The following is an 11,444-nucleotide window of genomic DNA, read 5'->3' as shown; positions in this document are numbered from 1 at the left end:
TAACCCCACCCCAGCAAACTCAAGACTCTTGGCAAAGGTAAACCCCACACTTAAATATCATCACTGGAGGTAGCTGTGGCCCCTAGAAAAATACTCTTCTCCAGCCTGGTATTAATAGCCAAAATGTGTGCTTAAACCCATTTGCTCCCCTCTGTCTTTGTAAGGAGTAGGAATGAAAACAAGGAAAAGGATTTTAATTGCAGCAGAAGACCGAGGAGCGTATCTCCTTGTATGGAGGCTGAAGAAAGGAAAAGATAAGGAAATAACAAAGAAAAGATAAAATATTAAAAATGTCATAATATGGAACCAGCATATCCCAATCGCCTCCACAAAAATAATTCAGGTTGTCTGCCTTGAAAGGTCACCAGTGGGCACGGAAAGTCCTCACTCTCATGACTCTGGCCATTGCTGCCACTGGGAGGGATCTTTGCTGCCATGACAAGGGGGTTCTGGAGACCACAATGCTGCTGGGTGGAGTGGGAAATGAAGGCTGCTGCTATTATTGCCAAGAAGGAAGAGGGCCAGAGGGTGGAGGCTGCCAAATGGGAGAAAGCTGTGAACTCATATCTTTTCCTTGATGCAGGCGAAAAACCCCAGAGCTCAAAGGCATATTTCCCAGATACTGATCCACTGGGTGGGAACCCTGGTTCATTGGAGGTGGAGGTGGCTGCATTTAAGGGGGTGGAGGCCCATTTCTGTTGTGCTGCATGGCATGTCCACCATCCCCACCTGACAGGCTGGGTAATGTGTGTGATAAGCTGTGGGGGACACCTCCAGGCCCATCAGGATCATTTCAATGCATACCATGATAGGGCCGATACTCTAAAGGGCTAGAATTCATCCTGGATGTCAATGTTTAGAGTCTTAATGATAATATGTCTTGGAGAGTTTCTCCTTTGGTCCAGTCTGTTTGGAGTTCTGTTGGCTTCTTTTATCTTGATGGGCCTTTCTTTTAAGAGACTGGGGACGTTTTCTTCAATTATTTTGTTAAATAAGTTCTCCATGGCTTTGGTCTGAAATTCTTCTCCTTCTGGCATTCCAATGATTCTGATATTAGGAAATTTAAGTTTATCCCACAATTCCCTCATGTTCTGTTCACAGGAACTTTTGAACTTACTGAAGTTTTTGAACTCTTGAACTGTTTCTTATATCTTGTCTTCCAGATCGGAGTTTCTATCCTCCACTTTGCTGACTATTCTTGAGAGCCTCTAGAGCATTTTGGACTTGTTCAATTAAGTTTGCATTTTCTACTACTTTTCTATGTATCATTTCCATTGCTCTGTCAAGCTCCCTTTTCACATCATTTTCTGATTTTCTTGATGATTCTTGGAATTCATCCTTGCATTTCTTTATGTCTTCATTTAGTATGTCCAGCTCATTTTTAAGGTACTCTTTTTGTTTCACTCTCCCTCAAACTCTTAACTCTATTTGAACTCGTCCCATCTTCTTATCAATTTGTTCTAGCTTAGTAACGGTAGCATCCAAACGATTGCCAGTCCTTTGTTGCTTTCCTACAAGTTCTAACAGCACGTTGGTCAGGGTTGCATTGCTCATAGTTTCAATTTGATGTTCTGATCCTAATGACTCTTCTATGTTTTCGTTAGATGTATTATTCATTGTAGGACTGGGTGATCTAACTGGGTTTTCTTGCATTTGATTTTTCATGTTATTTCTTTTGTGCTGTGGTCTACTCATGACAGTGTATGGGCACATAGGTGGGTGGATCAGCCTGGGCTCAAGCACAGTGGGAATCTGAGGCAGCCTGGGGCAGTTGCCAAGCAGCCTGTGCTTTGGCTCCCACTTGCCAAAGCTGCCTATCTACTGCCTGACAGGGCGCCAAAGTTGCCTGAATTCTCCCAAGCGGTAATAAGCCAAAGTTGCCTGTGTTTGAGCTTGGAGGGGGACTGAGGTACCAAGCTCTGAAGCAGCCAAAACTCTGGCTGGTAACACTGGGACCTGGAAACAGTCTGTGCTCCCTTGCCACAGGAGAATGGAGGATGGCCAGGGATGGCACCTGAGCTGGCACAGGTGAGAGACACAGTCTGAGCTTGTGTGGCAGTTGCTGTGGGACTGGACTCGCTGAATGTGCAGCAGCAGGAGCAGTACTATGGGCAAATGTGAAGAGCAGTTTAAGTTTCCACACTTAGGGATCGATTGCAGCAGTGCTGTGGGGCATGGCGGCTATTTGGTGGGAGGGGTGGTCCATGCGGGTGAGGGGATCTATGATTCCCTGTTTTTCCCCCCTCTGAGCCCTCCCACTGACAAGAAGACCCAGAAAACCCTTAATGTCTTGCCTTTCTTTCCCCGGGATTTGCAGAGCAGCTAGGCGGTTGCCATCTTGGTCGGAAGTCCTAGAAGATGCTCATCTTTCCCTGGCAATACCTGGCCATCTTTGCTGTCAACCTTCCCTACTTTCAAAGATCCTTTCCCCCGATCATAATCTTGGCATTGCATATTTTTTCCAATATTAGTCAGGTTGTTTCCTCAAGGTCCAGTTATCAGTCCTATAAATTGGATTTCTGGATAGCTTGGGATATGCAGATTATCTTTATTACTCACACGTATTGCTTGAGGTTTGTAATCTGCACTCGGCTTCAAATCAGGGTTGAGGGCAACCATGTCTGTGATGAGGTTGTGCCTTTCCTCTTCAAGATTTGTTTTTTGGGTGCAGAATTCTCAAGTATTAAGACATTTCCCTTCACTGTTGTAAATGGGATCAGGGGAAGGGTACCTGTCCTCAGGGTTAGGGGTGATGCTCGGTTCTCCTGTGTGCAGTTTACAAGTCAGGTATACTATCTGCAGCTTCACTATATAAGCTTTTTCTTGTTCCCAGGTAAGTCCAGGGGGAATAACCGTAGGCATTCCTGGAAGCTTCCAGTGGATTCTCTTCTGCTTCTTACTTGGAAAGTCCAGAGGTGTGGTGTTTGCTATGGTCGCCCCAGGGGACCAGGACCAGTGGTTGCTCTTCCTCCATGAGACTTCTTGGTGAACCTGGTGGGTGGGGTGACCCGACTAGTGTCCCTACATGTTCAAAGAGCTCAGGGAGTACTTCCTCTGAATCAGTGGACAGTGGTGGTGCAAGATGCACCAAGAATGAAAAGAGAGAGGGAGAGAGTGTGTGTGTGTGTGTGTGTGTCAGAGAGAGCCTTCACTGCCACAGCCCGAATATTGGATCCAACTGAGGCAAGGGTTCAGAACAAGCAGTCTCTATTTGGTGGAACACTAGAACTTGTCCAAACGCCCTCGGATTGGCTTAAACCATTAAGCCAGCCTGCCAAGAAAATTGTTTGTGGGGAAGTGTAGTAGTGAGGACTGAGCTCACAGGCCAGATGAGAGGGTGACAAGTGGGCCAGGAGCTATGACATTGTGACAAAGCTGTATCTCATTGGCTGAAGGTGACACAGTCAATAGGGTGCCGATGTGCCTTAGTATCATGGGATTTCCTGGTACTATTTATGCTTTAACCTACTCCCTGAGGACCAATAGCATCAGGATTTTTAACTCCATAAGGACCAATAGTGTTGGGATTCTTAAATTTGTTCTTTTAATTAGTTTATTGTGTGTCAGGTCTTCCTAATGCCTTTTCATATATTGTCATTAGTTTTGTGTTAACACTTCCTACAATCCCTCCTTTCTCCATTCACCTTGACCACTCTCCTTCCTTAAACCTTCCCATCCCTAGTATTCCCCCTGCAACTCTCATACCTCATTCTACTATCCTTTAATAATATGCTTCTTTTAGTAATTCTGTGTCTCCTGCAACTTTGTACACTGAGACAGTCTTACATTGGCAAACAAGGATTGAAAATTTCTATTGTGCTGTCTCCAAAACATCTCTAAATTCATATATCCCAGAATTAAAATTTTTGTGTCTGTGTGTTTTCAAATAGAGGTTGAGCTTTTAGAAAAAAAAAAAAGTTTAGTCTGCAGAAAAAATTTCTCTTCATTCAGAAAAAAAAATATCCAACGCTTCCTAGGTGCAGTCCACTCCTCTCTCAGTCTTTTGTCTACAGCTTAGGTAAGACTCTTATGGGCTCTAGAAGAAAAAAAATAATGTAGTGCTAGAGAGGTTTATTAGTGATTAGAGCACTTGCCTTGAAGCAAAAAAAAAAAAAAAACAAACAAAAAAAAAACCTAGGTTCAATTCCCCAGGACCCACATAAGCCAGATGTACAAGAAGGCATATGTGTCTGGAGTTCATTTGCAATGGGTGAAGGCCCTGGCACACCCATTCTCTCTCTCTCCCTTTTTCTCTGTCAAACAAATAAAATAGAAAAGAATAATGCAGAACACTTTATCTGTTTGAACTCACATTATCCTGTAACTAAAAGACAGTATCTAAAATTTTCATTCCAAAACTACTAATGTTTTACTCAGGAAGGAGGAAGTTCCATCCAGAAAGAATAAGTAGAAGTTTAGAATTATGAATAAATATTTTAGTGAGTGTGTATGTAAATGTAGAATAAACTGAAACCACTCTTACTAAAAACTACTTTAATAGCTGTTTAATCAGGAGGAATCAAAAGAATAGAAAAAATGAAATGCCATCTAAGATGACTATAATGTAAAACAGAACATCCTAAGTTATTTCCTATCATTCTTTCTTTTAAACTTTTAAATTTTATTTTATTTCCTATTATTCGTAAAGGGGATGAATACATATGGAAATGTGAGATTGATAAAACAAGATCATAAAATTTAGATAACTAAACATGGAAGTGATTGCAGAAAGTCCCATTAGGTCTATCAATCTAATTTATGCAAGCCTGAGTCTTTCCACAACAAAATTAAAGAAAGAATGAAAAACAAACAAGAAAATACACTAGACCAATGCAGTCCAAAATAAGGTTCGGAACCTGGTGTGCTAACCCATGATTGTAATTCTAGCATTGATGAGGCAGGAGGGTGGTGAATCAAAATCACCCTTGGCAACAGGGTGAGACTTTTTTTTTTTTTTTTTCTGTAGCTATTTTCTTCAAATATTGCAAAATTCCCTCCTGGATGGAGGCTCTTCAAAACTCAAGAAGTAAGACTTCCAATTCTAAGTCCCAAAAAGTTCCTGAAACATAAAATTCATATCCTACTCCCTAAAGTCATATAAACAATAACATTTTTTTGTGTGAAAATGACTCTTGACTGGCCCAGCTGCCTACAAATTGAGGAACTCCAAAGATGCAGCAGCTTTCACAAGTTGTTCTGCTTGATGGACTAAGCTTCCTGGTGATGAAACTGATTTTAATTCAGCCTTCCTTCTCTATGTATCCCCTCCCACTCCTATAAGTAATTGCAATGAACTCACTGGTTCAATGAGTTACAAGGGAAGAATTGTTTCTTTGATCTCTAAGTTTCTTAACTGCTACGAATAGATGTTTCGTTACATCTATATGGAAAATGCAATACAGCAACCTGGCTCAGAAAGAAAAACAACGGGCTGGAGAGATGGTTTAGCGGTTAAGCCCTTGCCTGTGAAGCCTAAGGACCCCGGTTCGAGGCTCGGTTCCCCAGGTCCCACGTTAGCCAGATGCACAAGGGTGCGCACGCGTCTGGAGTTCGTTTGCAGAGACTGGAAGCCCTGGCGCGCCCATTCCCTCTCTCTCCCTCTATCTGTCTTTCTCTCTGTATCTGTCGCTCTCAAATAAATTCAAAAAAAAAATAAAAAGAAAAACAACCACCACAACAAAGAAACAAACAAAAATATGGTACAGTAGAAATAATATAAAGACAGACTTTTAGCTAAACGACATTTTTAAAAATAAAGAACATCTTTACAAAACCAATGTAAGGAAAATTTCACTAGGATGAGGATGTTTAGAGCTATCTCTAATTGTCTAAATACAGTGTCAAAGTGTAAGAAAAAATATGTGTGTCTATATATGTGTGTGTGTGTGTGTGTGTGTGTGTGTGTGTGTATACACACATATAAAATCTGTGTGTGTTCTTAAGTCCAAAATTTTTTTAAAATATTTTTTGTTCATTTTTTATTTATTTATTTGAGAGAGACAGACACAGAGAGAAAGACAGATAGAGGGAGAGAGAGAGAATGGGCGCGCCAGGGCTTCCAGCCTCTGCAAACGAACTCCAGACGCGTGTGCCCCCTTGTGCATCTGGCTAACGTGGGACCTGGGGAACCGAGCCTCGAACCGGGGTCCATAGGCTTCACAGGCAAGCGCTTAACCACTAAGCCATCTCTCCAGCCCAAGTCCAAAATTTTTAACAATTCTTACAGACACTGATATCTTGATCACACCAATAATTGTTGAGTATAAAATAAGTTAATATATCAAATATCCTGCTAAATGTATTGAATAGAAAACTATACACCCAACAATTTAAAAATATTCATTATTTTCAAGCATGCCTAGAGTATTTGTAAAATCAGACCATATAGTTGTACAATAGTTTCTAATAAATAATAAAATAAAATGCTGTTGGCCATATTCTATAACCAAAATCTATTAAAATTCATAATTGGTAATTGAAAGATTACTAAAATCTTATAGGCTTAAAGATGAAGGTATTAATGGATTAATAGACAATTAGAAATGAAGCACATACTTTGAGGTAGATGACCACCAAAATATTATGCACCGTTCATGGAATATAACTAACATCACTTAGCTAATAAGCTTTACTACCTTTTTTTTTTTTTTTTACTTCTGCTAATGTAGAAAATGCATTTTCATTCTTTAACTTCATATGGATGTTCCTTGTACTCATTCCACCTGTGATGGTTAAGCTTTGTTGTCCACCTGATCTGTTTAGGAATCCACAAACAATCCTCTTGTATGGATCTCTGAGGTTGCTTGAGTGGGTGGCCACTTTCAGAGGGGGCTTTATCTAAGGAAGCTCTGGTAAAAAAAAAAAAAAGAAAAAAAGAAAAAAAAAGATGCCCTTCCTCCCACTTGGCTGCCAATGCTGCTGGCTGCTTTCCAGTGTGGACTAATGACTAGCTTGAACTGAAGACCAGCAGTTCTCCAGGAAGTCTCAAAGGCTTCAGTACCAGATTGGGACTACTAAGGCGTCCAGCCTCATGGACTGAGCAGCTATCAGATTCTTGACTCTCAGGCTTGCAAACTGCTATAGTTGGAGTGCCATAAACTAGTTCAATAAATTCTCTTTTAAGGCAATTGATTCTATTGGTTCTGTTCTAGAGAACCCTGACTAATATGCTACCTTTTTACAATTATCTGGTTTTTCTACAAATTTATCACTTTTCTGAAGATGCCAAGGCACCAATTAATTAGAATGTCATAAACCATAGTCTACTCAATCATCTTCCATGTTTTAGTGTGGGCTGTATTCTCAAAATTCATTTGTTGCAGTCTTATCCTCCATTATCTCAAATGTAAGTATAAAGTGTATTTTGTATATATAAGGTTATTAAAGAGGTGATTAAGCAAAAGTAAGACTAACCAGGAAGGGATCCTAAACCAATATTATTGGGATACTTGATGGAAAGTAAGAGACACCGATGTGTGTGCATATATAGAGATAATGATGGGTAGCAGCATCAGGATGGTGTCATCTATAAGGTGAGGATGAGACCACAGTGGTACTAACCCTTTTGTCATCTTCTTCTTGGACTTCATGTCTCCAGAACTGTGAGAAAACAAATGCTAATTTTCGAACTAACATGTCAGGAGTATTTTGTTATGCATCCCCAGGAAGCTAATATGATGAATTTAGGCTCATTTACTTTTACTAAATGATTATAAATAATCCTCTTTATGAGCCTGGAGAGATGATTCAGCAGTTAAAGGTACTTGCTTGCTCACTTGCAAAGCCTATCAGGTAGGGTTTGATACCCTAGCACCCATAAAAGTGAGAAACGCAGAGTGATTCATGTGTCTGGAGTTTGTTGCAGCAGGAAGAATCCCTAGAGTGCTGATGTTCCCATGCTGGCTCTTTTTCTTTCTCTCTTTTTGTTTCTTTCTCTGCTTCTTTCTTTCTCTCTTTCATTCTTTCTTTCTTTCTCTCTTCTTCCATTTCTCTTTCTTTCTTACTTTCTTCTCTCTCAAATAAATAAATATTTTTTAAATCAACATATTTATGGTCTGGAATAACTGACCCAAGTTGAAAAATTAGTGGCTTATCAAATTACTTGGAAACACCTCTGAATTCTAAGTAAAGTAAAAATATTTATATTTGGCCAGTCTTTTGTATGAAAGCTGTCATTTGCATACTTCTAAGTGATATTACATTTGACCTGATTTTGGTTATCCATACTTGTTGTGTTTTGAGGGTTTTTGAGGCAGGCTGTCTTGTAATTCAGGCTAGGCTTGAAGTCACTATATAACTAAAGATGACCTTGAATTTCTGATTCTCTTGCCTCAATCTCCTAAGTGTCTGGAATGCAGGCACGCACCACCAAGACCAGCTCAGTTATTCATCTTTTGATAAGCAAAAATGAACCTTTGTGTGTAATTAATACACTTTTATCCTTCAGTAATCTTGTGTTTAAGCAATCAAAATTCATGAAATCTTCTAATCACTAGAAAAGTGTTTATTATAAAATTTTTCAGATATTAAACTAAAAGTATAATTCCGGGGTGTTTTAGAATGTGTTTAAGTAACTTAAGATATGTCACAAGGAACAAAATTCATTAACTATTTCCCTAGTATTAGTCAACTTGACACCGTTAGGTGAAAAACACATTAGACCAGAGTTTTATGTGGAAACATAAACAACCTTGAGTAGTCTTTTCTCATCTATGCATCTCTGTTAGTTGTAGTTCATTCATCAGATGAAGTGATTATTTGTAAGTCATAAACATAAGGTGGATCCATAAAATAAGTGCCCCACTTCAAATTTCATTAATTAGAAGTTTACTCATACTTCTATTATATGCAAAGGAACATTTTTGTTGATCTGAAATAGGGCCCTAAGTATTCTTGATATCTGTCAGTCAAATAAGAAAATTGTGCACACCTGGATTTTTGAAAGGAAATATCAGTAAAAAGCAATCCATACATGCTTGTGAGAAGGTAAGCTTTCAGGTTCATTAATTCTTCCTCCATGGGCTCATGATGATAATAAATTAAAGATGAATCAATTTGAACAATAATGAACTGCTGTTTTGCCCCTTTACTGTCACTTGTCCTTGGTAGCTAATATATATGGAATAATACATTCAGAAATAACAACAGAAATTAGTTACTACAATTGTTCCCAATGATCTGCTTCAAAATTCTGAAACCCTTACAAAAATATAGACATAATGATTGTGACCACTCACTTAATCAGGATTTTTAAGTGTATGGTGCTAAAATCTGTGTTTCCACCAGAATCACAAATAATTCTGATAGGAATCTGGATTTAAGAACATCTAGAATATTCTAACTTTTAAAACAAAACATTCCAATCATCTAAACCTGTACTTGAAATAAATTTTTTAAAAGACCAGATAGTAAACATTTTTTGGGGAGAGGAAATACAGTCTCTGTAATAACTGCTCAGCTCTGTCATTATAAGGGCATGTATAGATAATACCACCAAAATATATTAAAACTGTGGTTTCACAACAAATTCTTATTTAAAACTACACACCAAGGGAAGCCAGCAAATAATAGAGTAAATTCTCTCCTATATAAAGGCAATGAGAAAACAGACAAAAATCAACAGAATTAGCTTTCTCAAAAATATGGAAATTCATCAAAACCTTGCTGTCACCGAAAGATTTATCCAAACAGAAAAAGCTGAGCCTTACTAAGAGCAGTAATATTTGTGGCACTTTAATTTGCTTCATTTGCAGTCTCCCCTTTTGGAGTTTTTATAGAAGTCTGGAGAAGCAGCACCTTTTAATCTGGGTTAAATGAACAGTCTCACAGCCAGGAGGCAGAGTGGAGCCAGAACCGTATCAAGGTTTCATCCCAGAAAGTTGTCAGGAGTCAACTTTTCTTATGGGTCCTGGGAAGACTCCGTTTATAAATTTTTATTTGTCAAGCCACTGAGCTTGTCCATTGTTAAAGTCTTTTATCTTAAGGGCATTTGTCAAAAAAAAATTGGAAGAATTTAACTCACTTCATAGCTACGTGAAATAAGGACTTACAATGGCCAAAGAAGCTTTGGAAGCTCAGGTGTATTTCTGGGGATGTACAATGTTATGTACATGAACATAGCTCTCTACCTTTCCACCATAGTCTAAGAAAGTCTTACCCTTACTTTCTGCTAACATTGAGAAGTTACACATGAAGGAAATGAAGAGCAGATTGGAGTTCTCAACAGCCTGAGTGTTAAATACATACCCATACTAACTTCATGAATCAAGTCAGAAAAATAATGAAACTGGGGCTGGAAAGATTGCTCAGCAGTTAAGGTGCTTGCCTGCAAAGCCTAAGCACTCGAGCTCAGTTCCCCATAACCCATAGATGCACAAGGTGGCACATGCACCTGGAATTCAGGCCCTGGCGTGCCCATTGTGTCTTTCTCTGTCTCTCTCTCTCAAATAAACAAACAAAACAGAAAAATAATGAAACAGACAACAAACATGCTCAACAAATCCTGAGGAGTGGGGGAAATCTTGTTACTAGGATTGCTATGTTAGATTATTTTAAAAGTCTCCTTTTCAGAGGGCCGAGGAAATTGTTCAGTCATTAAGAGTGTTTGCTTGCTGTGCCAGCATGAGGACCTGAGTTTGGTTCCAAATATCCACATAAAATAAAACCAAGCAATTTAAACACCATCCCTGAGGGCTGCAGAGACAGGAGGGTAGTTGATGTTCAATGACCAGTCTAGCTAAAAAATGGCAAGGCCCAGGTTCAGAAAGAGACATTGTCTCAAGGAAATAAGGCCTCTTGCTTCTGCACACACATACATATAACACACACATAACCACCACCACCACTACCACCAAATACACTTGCTAAAAGTCCTATTTTCAAAAACATATGGTACAAACAAGGAAACATGAAAGTATAGTTTATGTACAAGGAGGAAAGACCAATTAATTCAAGGTCTTCTTGAAAATGCCTTGATATGTATTTGTTAGACAAAACTCTAAATCAGCCATTTAAAATATGATACAAGCAGTAACAGAAATAATGTCTATAGATCATAAAAATATGATAATAATGTTTTACCAAAGTAGGAAGACCAATTAAAAACTATAAAATGAAACGAAATAGAAGTTCTTGAGTTTAAAAGTACAAAGATATTTTTGAGTCTGAAGTGAAGAAAACACAAGAAAGATTCAATAGCAAATTCGAGTAAACAGAGAAAAGAATATTCAGTCTTAAAGGTCAATTGAGTACATCCATTATAAAAAAAACCATGAAAATATAAGAATAAAGAAAAATGAAGAGGGACTCACAGACATGTGGATGCCAGTAAGGACAACAACACATGTATAACAGTATACCCAGAAAGGAAAGAGAAAAGGAAATAGATGTTTTAATAATGGCAAAATCTTCCTAAATTTGGTGAAAAACATTTAAAAAATTTACTT

The 11,444-nt window shown here is 38.7% G+C and overlaps 1 pseudogene; it reads right to left on the bottom strand.

The window, feature by feature from the left end:
- Positions 1–293: 293 nt before the first annotated feature.
- Positions 294–7,635, bottom strand: LOC101602704 (annotated as a pseudogene).
- Positions 7,636–11,444: the final 3,809 nt, after the last annotated feature.

The sequence above is a fragment of the Jaculus jaculus genome, chromosome X, assembly GCF_020740685.1.
Source record: "Jaculus jaculus isolate mJacJac1 chromosome X, mJacJac1.mat.Y.cur, whole genome shotgun sequence".
Lineage (NCBI taxonomy): Eukaryota > Metazoa > Chordata > Mammalia > Rodentia > Dipodidae > Jaculus > Jaculus jaculus.
Note: the sequence above shows the minus strand (reverse complement) of the source record. Positions and strands in the feature narration are given on the sequence as shown.